The sequence below is a fragment of the Neomonachus schauinslandi genome, chromosome 4 (genome assembly GCF_002201575.2).
Source record: "Neomonachus schauinslandi chromosome 4, ASM220157v2, whole genome shotgun sequence".
Lineage (NCBI taxonomy): Eukaryota > Metazoa > Chordata > Mammalia > Carnivora > Phocidae > Neomonachus > Neomonachus schauinslandi.
Genome location: NC_058406.1, coordinates 2,639,564 through 2,654,627, shown reverse-complemented (window position 1 = coordinate 2,654,627; position 15,064 = coordinate 2,639,564).

Below are 15,064 nucleotides of genomic sequence, written 5' to 3'. Positions count from 1 at the left end.
TCCCAAGCATGAGCACTTAATCAGCGGAAGTCCCTGAATCTTTCTCTCTGTTCCTTCCTGCCTCACTCAGATTCATCTTCCAAAGTGTGCAAGAGTTACAAGGGACCTAGATAAGAATCCAGCTTGGTAAAAACTGATCTCTTTAAAGCACAGGATTCACATTTCTGTTTTTCTCAAGGTTAGAAGGAACATCTTCAAATTTTTGTAGGTTGTTGTGTATTGTGGGACAACTACACAACACCAGCAAAAAGCCCTTCTTTGGTCCAAGTACAGCTGATGATCTGGGAAACAGGCACACTCCTCAACTTAATTCTACCCACTTCAATTAAGCACCCACTATGTGTTGAGACTACCGTGCTGCCTGTGGGTGTTAGGACACAGGGCAACCCAATGTCACCCAACAAGTACAATGTTAAAAGTGTTTCCCCACAAATACAGCATGATGCATTATTAACATATTGTTAAGTACAGTTGCATGATTGTAGAAAAATGAGTTCTATCCACATGTAAAATTATGTTATTATTATGTGCATATATTAGAAGATTAAGTAGTCAAATAACCAAATACAGCAACAATAACTTGCTGAGCTTTTTCACATAATTTTGCTTATGATATGTTGATTAAACTCAAGTTCATTATTCCAGACAATATTGACCTACTTTGCTCCACTTAATATCAGCCAAACAGCAGTTTCATATATTCTCATAACCATCAAAACTGTCCTGTCCTTGATAAATGTGTCTCTCACATGAAACTTCAACTTTCAGGGCAACTGCGGGTGTAGCACGGAATGGGAATGCCAATTTTCCAGACTGGATAGCTCCTTCTTTAAGGACAGGGAGCCACAAGGTCAAATCTCCATCTTGGCCATGCCTGTGACCGTATTATGTTTTGCTCAGCCTTTTTTTTTTTTCTTATTTTGGGAAGTCAGGAAGGGTCAGGTTAGAAAATATTTTGCTCTGGGGAGGTTGGTCAGAAAAATCCATGGAGGTGAGAGGATTTTCATTTATCTCTCCCCACCATTCCCTATCACGTTGCATTGTCTCCAAGATCAGACAGATGCCAGTAAGGCTGCTCAGGTGGTCCTCACCAAACTGGACAGAAAGCCCAACACTCCAGCCAAATGGCATCCTGGAACGTGGACATTGCTTACCTCCAGCCTTACACACAAGCAAGCTCACCTCCCAGAACACTCTCCTCCTACCCCCCCTCCCTCCCCATTCTCCTTCTCCTAGCTGACTTGGACCTGCCCTTCAGCTCTCTGTTGGATGCCTCTGCCTGTGAAGATCTCCCCATGGCTGGGGTAACTGTGCCCCATTTGTGGTTCCAACAATCCTCACAACACTAATCCCATTAAATTGCCATTGCCTGTTTACCTGTCCCAATGAAACTCTGAGATCTGAACTCTGAGCTTGGAGACCTCATCTGGTTTGTTGTGGTATCCCCACATCTGAAAGAGGGTCTGACCTATTGTAGATGCCCAATAATATTGTTGAATGAAGTGGATTCAGACACAAAATTCTGGAATTACTAAAAGAGGCTTTGGTTGATCCCAATTCCCCATGCCTTCAATCAGCAAACATCTAAACCCCCAAGGACAGTCTATCCTGTTCTGTAAGTTTTAACAAAAATTGGTGAAACCAAGGAGTATGACATCTACCATAAATGGAAAGTAGCTCTCTGATAGGCTCAGAATTTATTTTGGTGTTCATTAAGAGGGTCAAATATTTTAATCACGCCACCCTGTCCTGTCTAAATGAAGAACAGCTCCTAACCTATTATCAAGTTATGTATTTATGCATTAATTAATTAGTTAATTAATTAAACATGTACTAAGGATTAGCTGTGTGCTAAGAAAGCCATGCCAAATATTGGAAAACAAAGATTATTAGGGACACAGTTTAAGGAACTCCCAGGCCAATAAGAGACAATGAGGACAAGTAAGTTTGATGCAGAGTCAGTGTGCTGGGATGGAAGGTTGACCAGACGGAGGACACAGTCCGTGAGTGCTGAAACTCGGCCTCCCTGGGACTACACCTGGACCCTCCCTCTAGGTAACATGCACTTGCCAGTCACAGGATGCTTGTCTACACAGGCTTAGAACCCCAAGACTCTGAGACCCCACCACTTTTATCAGGGTCCCAGGCACCTGCCCTAAGCAGTGGTGGGTGGGGACCCTGGGGTGGGTGCTCTAGTTCTTTGGACCCCATTTATTCCCCAGTAAAATGAGGGGCTGGGACCAAGTTGATATCCAAGGGCCCTGCAAGCTCCAGTCTTCTGTTGACATTGAGATGCTTCAGATGGCAACTGGCTGGTCCATAAACAAGAGCTTTATTCTGTTTTTCTTCTGAGCTACATAAAATCTCGTCACTGATACAAGCACGTTACTCGTCACAGCTGTCCTAGAAGCAGGAGAGGGCCTGGTCATTTAAGGGTGAGGGAGCATATGTCTGTGTCTTCACCAATATCAAACCACAATCCAGGCTGTCCGTAGCTCTGCAGGACATAGACCTTTCCCCCAAGGGTCCAGTTCTTGCCAGAAGCTCACAAGTGGTGGCTTGATTCTTTCAAGCCAGAGTGAACAAAGCAAATATGAGTCCTGAATTTCTATTTACCAGATCAAAAGTAGAGAAAGCAAAAAGTAAACTTTCCAAGTGTGTGTTTCCATCCTGTGCTGGGATTTTCCTGGTTTGGGGTGTCACTTCATAAGAGCTCATACACATTTTTAAGAGAAAAAAAAAAACGAGGCCAAAATTTGTTAAGATTCTCCTAAGTTCTCATGAGGTACACAGGCCAAGTGAATTGCCAGATTCATCTCCTCAGCCTTTCCCTTGAAGCCCAGGCTTCACAGTTTGCTGGTAGCTACACTAGTCCTTTGGAGTACTGAATAGAAATGAAAGTCTGAAAAGTCCACATGTTGTGTTCGGTTAAATGAGGGTCTACACTAATGGTTCTCGAACTTCTCAGTCTCTGGAACGCTTCATGGTCTTAAAATATATTGAGAATCCCAAAGAGCTTTTATTGATATCTATTCAGATTTATCATATTAGAAATTAAAACTCAGAAAAAATAAAACATTTATTATTTCATTAAAATAATAAGCCTACTACATATTAATATAAACATTTTTTCTTTCTTTTTTTTAACGATTTTATTTATTTATTTGACAGAGACAGAGACAGCGAGAGCAGGAACACAAGCAGCGGGAGTGGGAGAGGGAGAAGCAGGCTTCCCGCTGAGGAGGGAGCCCGATGTGGGACTCGATCCCAGGACCCCGGGATCATGACCTGAGCCGAAGGCAGACACTCAACGACTGAGCCACCCAGGTGCCCCAATATAAACATTTTTATAAAAAGAAATATGTTTTATAAAACAAAAAAATTAGTGAGAAGAGTGGCATTATTTCACAATTTTTGCAAGTCTCTTTAATTTCTGTCTTAATAGAAGACAGTTCAATGCTCACATCTGCTTCTCCATTCAACTAGTGGTAGGTGATACCCCACATCCAGTAACCTTTGGGAAACTCCACTGGACGCCCGCAGGAGAATATGGGTGAAGAGGGCAGATGACACCCTAGTATTCTGATGGAAAAAATTTGACCCTGAAAACCCCCAGAAGGGTCTGAAAATTCCCGGAAGCCCTTGGACCACTTCTTGAGGATTGTGGCTTTCCACAGTTTTCAGGTATAAGCACTTTGGAAAGGCTTAAGGCTTTAAAATCTTGAGTTCAAAATTCCTGTCCTATTTCACTTGCTAGCAGGCAACCTCGGGTAATTCACTTAACTTTCTGGCCACATCAAGTCTTCATCTCTACAACAGGATTGATAAGGTCCACCTTAGGTTGTTACGAAGATGAGACGTAATGCCGGTGATGTGATAACACAGCCCTTGGCTCATAACTGGCTTCCCTAAAACTCTTCTTTGCCAGGATGTGTCCTTCCATATGCAGGGACCTATCTGATTGGTAAATATGGGAAGAAAAAAATTGAGAATGCTCTGGAAAGTGCCCATGTCCTCTTCTACTCCACTGAGGTCCACCACGGGGAGTCCTGGGAAGGGTGAGAAGGTCTACCCAACATCGCCAGCTCACAAGGCTAGCAGAGCTAGAGCTGCATCATCCAATCTGACCTCCACCTATAAGATGGTTCAGGTGTTAGCCTCCATTGGCTCCTTTATTTCCCAATTTGGTCAGAACCCGATGGTGGGGAGAATGATGAATAGCGTTATAACAGGGCACCTGAAGATCCCATCAGCTATCATCATCACCACCATCACTGCCATCATCGTCCTTGTTCACGCCGTGAGAGCCATTTCACTGTGGCCATTGAGAAGCAAGTACATAATATGTCTATGTAACGGGCTTGCAAGTCTGCTTCAAATTGCACAAAAATAAAATACCTTACAATGCTTTTATAATCTAGGCATCATCAACTGGACTCAGGATTAAGGGATCAACTCTAAATTGAAATTTGGGATTTTGGTAACCCATCACAAGAAGGAGAAAATGTCCGTTAATTATTTTACCAGACAGCATTGACAACCATACCTAGAAGGAATTGAATTCTCTTGTGTGTGTGAGAAATTTGAGGACAATTGCTTAAGTCTCAGTCATTCCTTTATTCATTTTGTGTGGTCACTGCATTCATTTCAAGGCTTACAGGAGGTCATCCAATAGCATAGCTGAAAGGAAAGCAATCGTGTGGCATGGGTCAGTACCTCACCCTGGAGTATGGCCAACCTCACATATAACCAGGAAGCTTGGTTCTGAACTAGAATTCCAGGATGGCCAAGTAGACACCGACTGCCAGTGTTTTATGGACCTCATTTCTAGAGCCATGGCCCTTTGCCTCCCCTTGTCTCTAGGAACACTTTATGTTGGTTTTTACTGTTGGATAAAGTTCCAGACTCATTTCTAATTCAGTTGTAGAGGTATTTGAACTTCTTAATCTAGGCAATTCGTTCCCAAGGCCATAGTTCTGTGGAACCTTTTTCCTCCCTGGCCCCAGGGCTTGTTAGTCATTGCTACATTAGCTCATTTGGGCCACAGGGTGCCCCCTGAGTCCCTGAGGCAGGGGACAGCTAAGAGCACCCTCATTAGTAACTATCACCAGAACCTTTGTTGGGGCTTAAATAATTAGATCCACTTAATGAAATGGGGTCAATTAACTTCCAGTTTATAACCAAGAAATAATTTCACCATGTGGTCAGACTCTGCTTTAGGAGGAGATTCACACAGCGTGGATCCCAGGAACAAGGAAACATTACCCTGGCTAATTTGTGTGGGTTCTCGCTGGGTACCCTTCATACTACCTCTTCAATAGCACTAAACATAAACCAGTCTGGGGATGCCTGTCAACCCCAGCCTCCTGAAAACATCCACCATTCACAAATTGTTCCAGAAAACATTTCTGGAGTCTATTTCCCCAAGTTCACATTGCAGGAGAGGAGCCATTAGATATGCCTGTCTGGTCCCTAGTCCACCATGGATGATGAAGGGAGCCTATGATTATACCCCGTGTGGAAAACCTGACTCACAGATTCCTGTATACCTGAGAGGCAGGATGGCAATTCCAATGTGGCCCATGCATTGTCTTTAGGGCTTTAACACTTCCAGCTGTAACCTTTCCTCTCTTCAGTGCTAGCCCAACCGCAGAGCCACCTGCCTGGGGGCTCATTCCCAAGAATCTTGCTCTCACCTGGTTGCTCCCCAGCCACAGTTAAATGCACTCTCCCTGGGGGTTTTGGCAGGTTGTCAGATAATCCCTGGTGACATCGAACCCAACCATGCTCCAGGGTACTCTCTCCCTAACGGTGGAATCCTATGGCATTAAGATAGGCTGGAGAGGATTGGGCCCTGAGGCCCTAGCTTTATACCTTCCAATGTCAGTTTGTAAGGTTGGTTGTAGCTGTCACAGGGAACTCCCCAGAAATGTCCAACTACCTCTTCATCTCTCTTCAGAGGTACATGGGCCACGGGGCCTTTACTCTATGATGTCTTTAAATCCTGCTCTTCTTAGCTTAGTGCTGCTTTTTGTTCACATAACAGGCATGAGCTAGGGATCCTTGCAGGTGAGGGGAATATAGACATGAAAAAGCATGGTCCTTCTCAAGAAAAGAGTAGGTGGGTCAACACCAGTACCCAAATAACCCTGATATAAGGTACTCTTCTAGATTTGTGCTGCAAAACAAGAGGAGATAATAAGCTCAGAGGAAGAAAGATTACTGGGAGGGAGAGATTCAGGGAAGGCTTCATGGAGGAGGTGCCATTGTGAAGGGCATTGAGTGACTTAAGGTGGGATAGCAATGTGACAGAAAGTGGGGGCATAAGAGAGTAAAGATAGTAGTTTGCAGTAATCTGGGGGATGGAGATTGGAAGAATAGAAGGAATCCACTCTAAGAGAGATCCAGGGAGTAAAACTGGCTTCCTTTGTGACTGCTAGGACATGCAGGCTGAGTGAGAGGGAGTGGATATGGGTGAGTCACACCCAGATTTCCAGTTGGGACACTGGGGAAATGGTGGCAGTGTATTCATGAAGTTGCCAAGTTGAGTTTGGACATGATTCATTTGTGAAGGGAGGGGGCATCCAAATAGAGATGTCTGTTAAGAGGTTTTGGAAACATGTCTGGAGCTTAGGCGAGTGGTTGGACCAGACACAGAGTTGGGGGTCACGGGCATAGAATTGATAATGAAATGAAATGGCAAATCTCAGAGGTGAAAAAACCGGTCACCTACATAGGAATAAAAAGAGTAGAGGAGCCAAATACATAAAGAGTGAAGGTGTGGGCAGAAGAAGAGATGCATTTTACGAAGACTGACAAGTGGCAGCCAGAGAGATAGCAGACGTCAGTGTGGTGATTGATTGACATGTCTTTTCTTTGCCATACTTTTCCTCTAAGAGGTTCAGGAGCACACCTGGGTTTTGTTTTTTGTTTTTTGTTTTTGTTTTTTAATTTTTATTTTTATGTTAATCACCATACATTACATCATTAGTTTTTGATGTAGTGTTCCATGATTCACTGTTTGTGCATAACACCCAGTGCTCCATGCAGAACATGCCCTCTTTAATACCCATCACCAGGCTAACCCATCCTCCCACCCCCCTCCCCTCTAAAACCCTCAGTTTGTTTTTCAGAGTCCATCGTCTCTCATGGTTCATCTCCCCCTCCGATTTCCCCCACTTCATTCTTCCCCTCCTGCTATCTTCTTTTTTTTTCTTAACATATATTGCATTATTTGTTTCAGAGGTACACATCTGAGATTCAACAGTCTTGCTCAATTCACAGCGCTTACCAGAGCACATACCCTCCCCAGTGTCTATCACCCAGTCACCCCGTCCCTCCCACCCCACCCCCCACTCCAACAACCCTCAGTTTGTTTCCTACAATTAAGAATTCCTCATATCAGTGAGATCATATGATACATGTCTTTCTCTGTTTGACTTATTTCACTCAACATAATACCCTCCAGTTCCATCCACGTCGTTGCAAATGGCAAGATCTCATTCCTTTTGATGGCTGCATAATATTCCATTGCATATATGTACCACATCTTCTTTATCCATTCATCTGTCGATGGACATCTTGGCTCTTTCCACAGTTTGGCTATTGTGGACATTGCTGCTATAAACATCGGGGTGCACGTACCCCTTCAGATCCCTACATTTGTATCTTTGGGGTAAATACCCAGTAGTGCTATTGCTGGATCATATGGTAGCTCTATTTTCAACTTTTTGAGGAACCTCCGTACTGTTTTCCAGAGTGGCTGTACCAGCTTGCATTCCCACCAACAGTGTAGCAGGGTTCCCCTTTCTCCGCATCCCCGCCAACATCTGTCATTTCCTGACTTGTTAATTTTAGCCATTCTGACTGGTGTGAACACCTGATTTTGCTCAAATCTCCATACTCAGTGCCTATCGTACCACCTGACATGGCATAGTTAACAGAAAAATGTTTGCGGTTGAGCAAAGGAAGAGAAAGAAGAGTGGGATCATTATGGTTAGAAACCTTGTACAATGTGAACCAACCAGAAGGTGAGTGACTTGGATCAAGGCAGGTCCTCATGGGTGCATTGCAAAACATTACCTACATCTGGCATTTCCCATTTCATGGAATCGTCAAAGGGAACACACAGGTTGTTGACACTGAAGGACGAGCTCCTTTTTGAGGATTGGAGAAAGTATTGAGATGTCAATCCTCCTCCCTCTCAAGAGCTTGCTGGGGGCCATGGCCCTGTGCTATGAACAGGGATGAGGAACAGCGATGAATTTATCCCACATCGAGCAGAGCAGGCCCCCCAAAGAACTAAGACATCACCAGAGTTCTTCTCCACCTGTGGTGACACCTACTAATCCAATTGCCTACATTTTCTTCTCTTTATTCTCAGATGACATTTCCTATTCACATTGCAAATTCCCACCAAAAAAGTTCACTTTTTTTTAAACTTTCATCCATCACTTACACATTTACATGCATAATAGAGCCTAAGGAAAAAAAATGATCAGAGAGAGACTTAGGAGGACTCTGGGTTTCTTATGGAAAGAAGAAAGGGGCACTAGGGAAGGGGGGGTACTAAAACACTAAAACCAGAGCACAGAGCCACAAATCCTAGCTTATGAGTCTTGGCCTGAGGATTTGGGTAAAAAAATATGTTTAGAGAATTTGCAGATGTTAGATACATAGAGTTTTGGGTTTTGATGTCTTACCATCAAGTCTGGACTCAGAGGTTACCTTGCTAAGTGGCAGGGAAAAGTCTGTCTGACATAATTTAGGATCCTGTTTGGACTTTTCTGAGCTCTAAACAATAATTGAATCCCCAGATACTTAGTAGAATCTGACCACATGGTGAAATTATTTCTTGGTCATAAACTGAAAGCTTAATTGGCTTCATTTCTTTAAATAGATTCAATTATTCAAGCAACAATGAATCTTGCAGAGGTACTTACAAGTCTGGGGTGACTACAAGAGATGAAGGTTTAAGGCATGCTACCCAAAAGCCTTTGCAAACTGCCACCAAGGAGCTTGCAGATTGGGAAGGGATTTATATGTGCTTATAAAATATAAAAACTGCCCTCTGTGGTGCGATTAGATATGATGCAACCAGCTTATTAAAAATTAATGCAGCCAAGAAATGATGCCCATATGTATGGTGGAGTTCAGCATTGTTGAAAGCAGTGGGGTGTTTCTGAGTGGGGATCTTAGGTCTATAGCCCACCATCTCCTCTGCCTCTCAGAGAAAGCAGCTGAATCACATACCTGAGGCCATCTCTGCCTCCACGTGCTGTTCAGTGATATTCTTCTCCTTCTACATGGCTTACGATTGGACTCTAAATGAAAAGATTAATTCCTAAAACTCACAGAAGAAATGCAGAGTCATGGCTGGGTTCATCCTAAGCATAAGGCTTCCTTCTACACAATAGACATCTGTGGGTTTAGCTCAAAAACTTCTTCCTACCATGTCCTTTGTCCCCTCCAGCTTTGGCCCTGATTCTGAATGTTAATCGTTCCCAGAATAATGTGTCTGTAATTAGCTAAGAATCTGACTCAACCTCCAACCTCTGCCTGTTGCCTTATTAAAAGTTGCTTCACATTGCCCTGACCCTGTAGCTGGGGCATGTTGTGTCCTTGCATGCCTCCTCTAGTATGTGTGAATTACCTCCTGAAAGAACATGCTTAGAAGCAGAGTTAAATCATTAACCTTAACCCAGAATTTCACTAACACAAAGATATCTGAAACTGCAGGGTTAGATGGGTTAATTAGGATGCAATATCTACCTTTTCTTCAAGCAATTGAAGAGATCAATGAGCTGATGGTCATAGGCATGCTTCGAAGTGTGAGGGCGGGTGAGTGGGTAGAGGGTGAGTGACCATCTTGCAGGTTGGATTTTTCTTTAACGAAACCAAGAGAAGGAAGACACGCACCCTATCACTAGGTTCCTGCAAAGGTTCACTCTTAAGATAAGGGAGAAGGCAGTGGGATCAACCTTTGGGGAAGGGTGTTATCTGTTCCCTAGAGAGGAAATGTTCCTGTGGCCATGGAGCTGTCCAGAGGTCTCAGTGCTGAAAGCATCCCGGTGGAAGGACACCATGTGCGTTTGAAATACCGATACACACTGCACTTGTGCTTTCTCCAGGGTCCAGACTGAGCTGTATTTGAAACAATATATTGAATGCCTTCCTGAGAAAAGGACTAAGGGTTCACTCTAACTTTTTACCATTAATACTGCGAATCATTGTTTGGCCACCAGCTGTACCTTCCAGTATATGGCATGTCTAAGATAGGGTCACATGGGGGAAAAAATCATGAGATATCTTATAGGATGATGATGCATTTCCCAATATTTTAAGTGAACTAAAGGGGTAGGAAAACCATTGATATTTAATTTTCCCATCAGAGGGCCCCTGTCTTGCCTAAGTGTGACACTCCATCGCCAGAATGGTACAGGGAGCTTTGTCTTCCTTGAGCTTCATCCCCTAAGATGGAGCTCCCCTCCCAAACAATTTCAGGATGACATTATCACTTTGCCATTTATAATATACCTATACACATCTTGACTTTTCAAAACACTATTTGAAGTGAAAAGTACAAAACCTGGTGTAAATATGGAATTAATTAACTCCATCTATGCTTTTGGTCTTTTCAAAATTAACTTACAAAATGTTTACCAGTAAAATTATTAACATGTAACTCTGAAGATAATGAGTCAGTTTAAGGTTATTTAATTACTGGTAGAATTACAGTATTTACACTAAAGTTTTTTCTGCCGCTCTGTTCTCATGTGTGATATGACTCTGAAGGGTTTTCAAGTCTAGGGTCTTCTGAGACTTCATTCTGATAATTATCTTCACCTGAAAGGATGAAACCTGTTGAACAAATGGAGTCAGTAGTGTTCAATTGGATGGGCATCTTTGGAACCTATGTCTATGTTGATAGAGAAGTCACTACTGAGGGCTAATTGATCACCATCCTTGTGTGCTGTGAGGTTCAGAAGGTTCAGAGCAAGTCCTGAAAACTTAGGCCCTGGCTCCCTTCCTGTGGAGGGTCACTTGGGTGGGGCTCAATTAACACCAATTCCTCGTTCTTCGTGGAACCAGTAAGAGCACCATTAGGAGCAGAACCTCTACAGCAGAGAGCTCAACTGCCCTTTGGGTTCTTGCTGGAGAGTACAACATAGTCCTGTTGAGTGGCTTTTGTTGTATTGTCACTCAATTATTCAGCATTGGTGTGGGCTGAGATAACTACCATTTTTATGGGGTTCCTGCTGAGCAATGAATTCTCCTCCAACTTTCTCCCAAACAACTTATACTTTCCTATAGGTAACCCAGCCAGGTTTTAGAGCAGTTTGCCTGAAGCAAAGGCCTTTATGTTGTGATCTATCAAAGAGACTGTATGCATCAAACTTGGCAGCCGCCTCTTTGATAATGCTTCTTCTCCAGCCAGATTGTCAATAACTGACCTTTATCTAATGACAGAGAGTCAGAAGACTGCCATGAGCAGCAAGGACCACAATGGGGAGAGGCAGAGGCTCTGAGGGGACACTTCAGCAAAGGAGCTGGGTCTGTTCTCTTCATGGATGGAGCAGCTTATAGGGAACAGCTTATAGGGAGAGAGCTAAGTGCCACAGATTTCAGTAGGCTCTGATTTCATGATGATCACCTTTGAGCCCCTGTGGTATGTCCAGCCAGGACTAACCATGGAGGGTGGTGGTGGAGGTGTATGTGTGTGTGTATATGTGTGTGTGAGGATGTGTAGAGAACAGATCCCTTGTAAGTCTTGGAGCTTACTACTTGGGGAAGCCAAATATACATGCATAATCAATTGGAGAAGAATATGAGACAGAATATAATAAGGACAAAACCAAATGGTCCACACTCAGGGCCTTGGGATCCAGAGAAAGTCATCCTCATCCCATGCCCCCCTTTTGCAGTAACATGGAAAGGGTTCTGGTGGCCCTGAGGGAAGGAATCTGTCCAGTTAGAGACAATGGAAGAGTGGGGGGAAGCCTGGAGGAAGCCTCAAATATTGGGGGAAAACTTCTATTGGGAATTTAGAGTTCCAATAAATCCTGTGGGAAGCAGAGGTGTTCTTATCCATGGCAGGGTCATTCTCAGACCCCCGGGCTATGTGGCTTGTGCAGGTTTATTCTCTAGTGGGACAAAATTCCCTTCAGGTGTCTCGGGATGCTGTCATTGGTTAAAGGAATGCTGAGAGCATATGCTCTCCCCTCCCCCAGTTCTAACCTTCCAAGTTCTTCTCAGATTTCTGCAGTCCTGCCCCTTCTCTGGGAGCTGGGATGGAACTAGGCAGCGACTCCCTGCCAACACAGGCTTCTTCTCTGTCAGTGCAACAGCTTATGCAACCTTAGAGAGAAGCCCATGAGGTTTGGAGTCATGCAGCTGATTCCCTAGCTCTCATGAAAGGGAAGTGACTTTGTGGCCTCCCCCTCCAGACATGTGAAACCTGCAGAGAGATGATGCCTGTGCCGTCGGAACACCTGGATATGCTCAACAAGATGGGCAAAGTTTTTGTTTGTTTGTTTTGTTTTTTACTCTCATGTCTTGGCTACCATCAACCTTGGGTCTCCCAAACAGACATCTGGTTCTCTTGCATCTTCTCCACCATGGCCAGACCAGCACCCAGCTTGTTCGTCCTGCCTGGGTCTCTGCCTGATGGAAGAATCTTCCTGTGGTACCAGCTCTGTTTCCATTTCTACCCGGCTTCCGGGGATGCTCTCAGCTCTCCAAGACAAGGAGGAGAGGCAGAGCTATAAAATAGGAAGACTGTATTTTTTAAAGGAGAAATAAAGCTCTATGCCCCTGGGAACTGGGCTGTAGGATTCCCAAATCTAACACAAAATGCTGACATTTGAGATGCAGCTAATTTTTTTCTGGGAAGTTCTATAGCTCTTCATGCTCAGAAACAAGGAAGCCAATTTCATGCTTCAGGGAACTGGTGGATGGTCTGTGGGGTCAGGAAGGGACTCCTCCACTTGGGTGGGTACAGCCACTCTCAGGTGATGAGCACGAGAAGCCACAGACTTAAGCTTAGACTCTCTGGAGCCCCGCAGAGTGGCCAGAAATGCTCTGGGGTTGTGGGGACCGTGGGGGAAATGCCATGATTAACACAAAATCCAGCAAAGGATGGGGGGGGAAATTGATGGTTTTAATACACCACCCTCCTCTCATTTTTAATAACAGTGTTGCCTTTGCAATATTAGCTCCGTTAATTCTCACCCCATTCCATCCGCTTTTGTTTTCACACACTTGTGCTGTAATTTTCAATTTAATTAGTTGCAGTTCTGTTAGATGGCAACAGGTCCTGGTTTATCTTCCCAGCTAATACTGCTAATTGTTTATCCAGCCTTCAGTAATATCTCATTAACTTTATAGGCTATCGTTTCCACATCATCTACAGAATTAATTTTCTGCAAATCTAGAGATGTTGGTGCTGGTGAACATTTTCTCTAAGAAACACAACAAAACCAAAGAGGAGGAAAACAACAATGAAAAGCATCTGGCAAAGTTGGAGAAGCCAACATCAATTTCTGCTGTGGTGTCCCTCAAGGAAATAACATCTAAAGACAATCTTTCCTTTGTTTTTTGTTTTGTTTTGTTTTGTTTTTTTTTGTAAAAAGAACCCACCTAAGTAATTCATCATTTTTATAACAGCCATTATCCATAAGGCATTTATGGATATGCAGATGAGAGATGAGACGTGCATGCAGAATATTTGGAGTCAACACACATGGGCCCTCCAATTACTTGCCTTAATATAATGAAGTTGTTATCCAGATGATTTTTATGTTATCTGTCTTGATTTCTCAGAACATTTAATAACCGCCCCACCTCCTTATTTAGAAGATGGGAAATTTAGAAGACAACAGTGCATGATTTAGCTGTAACCCACCATGACCCCATCTAAGAGCTTGATACCAGTTCTGCCCTCCTTCCTCTCCCTTCCCCTGCCACCTTTCAACCAAAGTGCAAAATGTTTGCCCTTCACATGCCTCCCCTCCCCTGCTCCAGAGTTGGCCTCTTCGTAGCCTGTCTGGTCCCTGGTGTTCAAGACAAAAAAGATGCATTATACACCTCCTCAGCACCATTGGACCACATAGATCAACTGTCCCCTTTCTCTGAGTTGCAGATGGCAAGAAATGACCTCCATTCTTTGTCACATTCACAAGAGAGCTTTGCTAATGGAGTGGGCTAGAGACTGAGACTGCATGGTCCCTGCAGTTGCTGCGTCCTCCCCCTGGCTTCTGGGCACAGGTGTTGCTTCTCCTCCTGGTCTTGGGTTCTGCAGGAGTCCATTCTCCAAATGGCCAGAGGGTCAGTCTCTTCTGTGTGGAGGAATTTGTGGACTTTCTTCACAGCCTAGATCACAAACAGGAACATGCCTTTCAATGGCTGTGTTGTGGTTCCTGCAAAACTGGAAGCTATTACTTATCCACACACTAAATGGGGCAAAGATGTAATCACCAGCTAGTGAAAAATTGGGGAAACTTATTAACTGGGCTGAAGGCAGCAGGGGCAACTGGCGCTGGCTGTTTAACTGTGGCCATGGCCACAATGCAAGAAGTGTCTGAGAATCAACATAGGGTGTCCTGCTTTGATTGAGTGGGAAAATCCACGTAGCAAGGATTGGAGAGAGAAGACCACACATCCGTTGGACAGAAGAGAGGAGGCCAGTTTAGACAATCAGCTTGGACTTCTGCTCCAGCCACCCATGCTCACTCTTCTCCTGTACTGGAACCTTCTCCTCACACCCCATCCACCAGCAGCACCCTATGCATAGTCACGTGTTCTGAATTTCGCTGAGTTACAAACACCTTTGGGAATATGAAGGAAGATATGAATGAGAAGCTCATTATGCCCAAACATATCCACATGGCTTAGGTTTGGGGGAGATTTATAAAACCATAAGGAATCATAGCATCCCTATTCTATGTGTAATAAATTTAAAATGGCCAGGAAATCAGTAGACGTTTTTTTTCTATACGTTCTGGAGACAATGGTAAAGCAAGACACATGATGCAGCATGCGGTGACCCCTGGTGCTGAGAAGATAG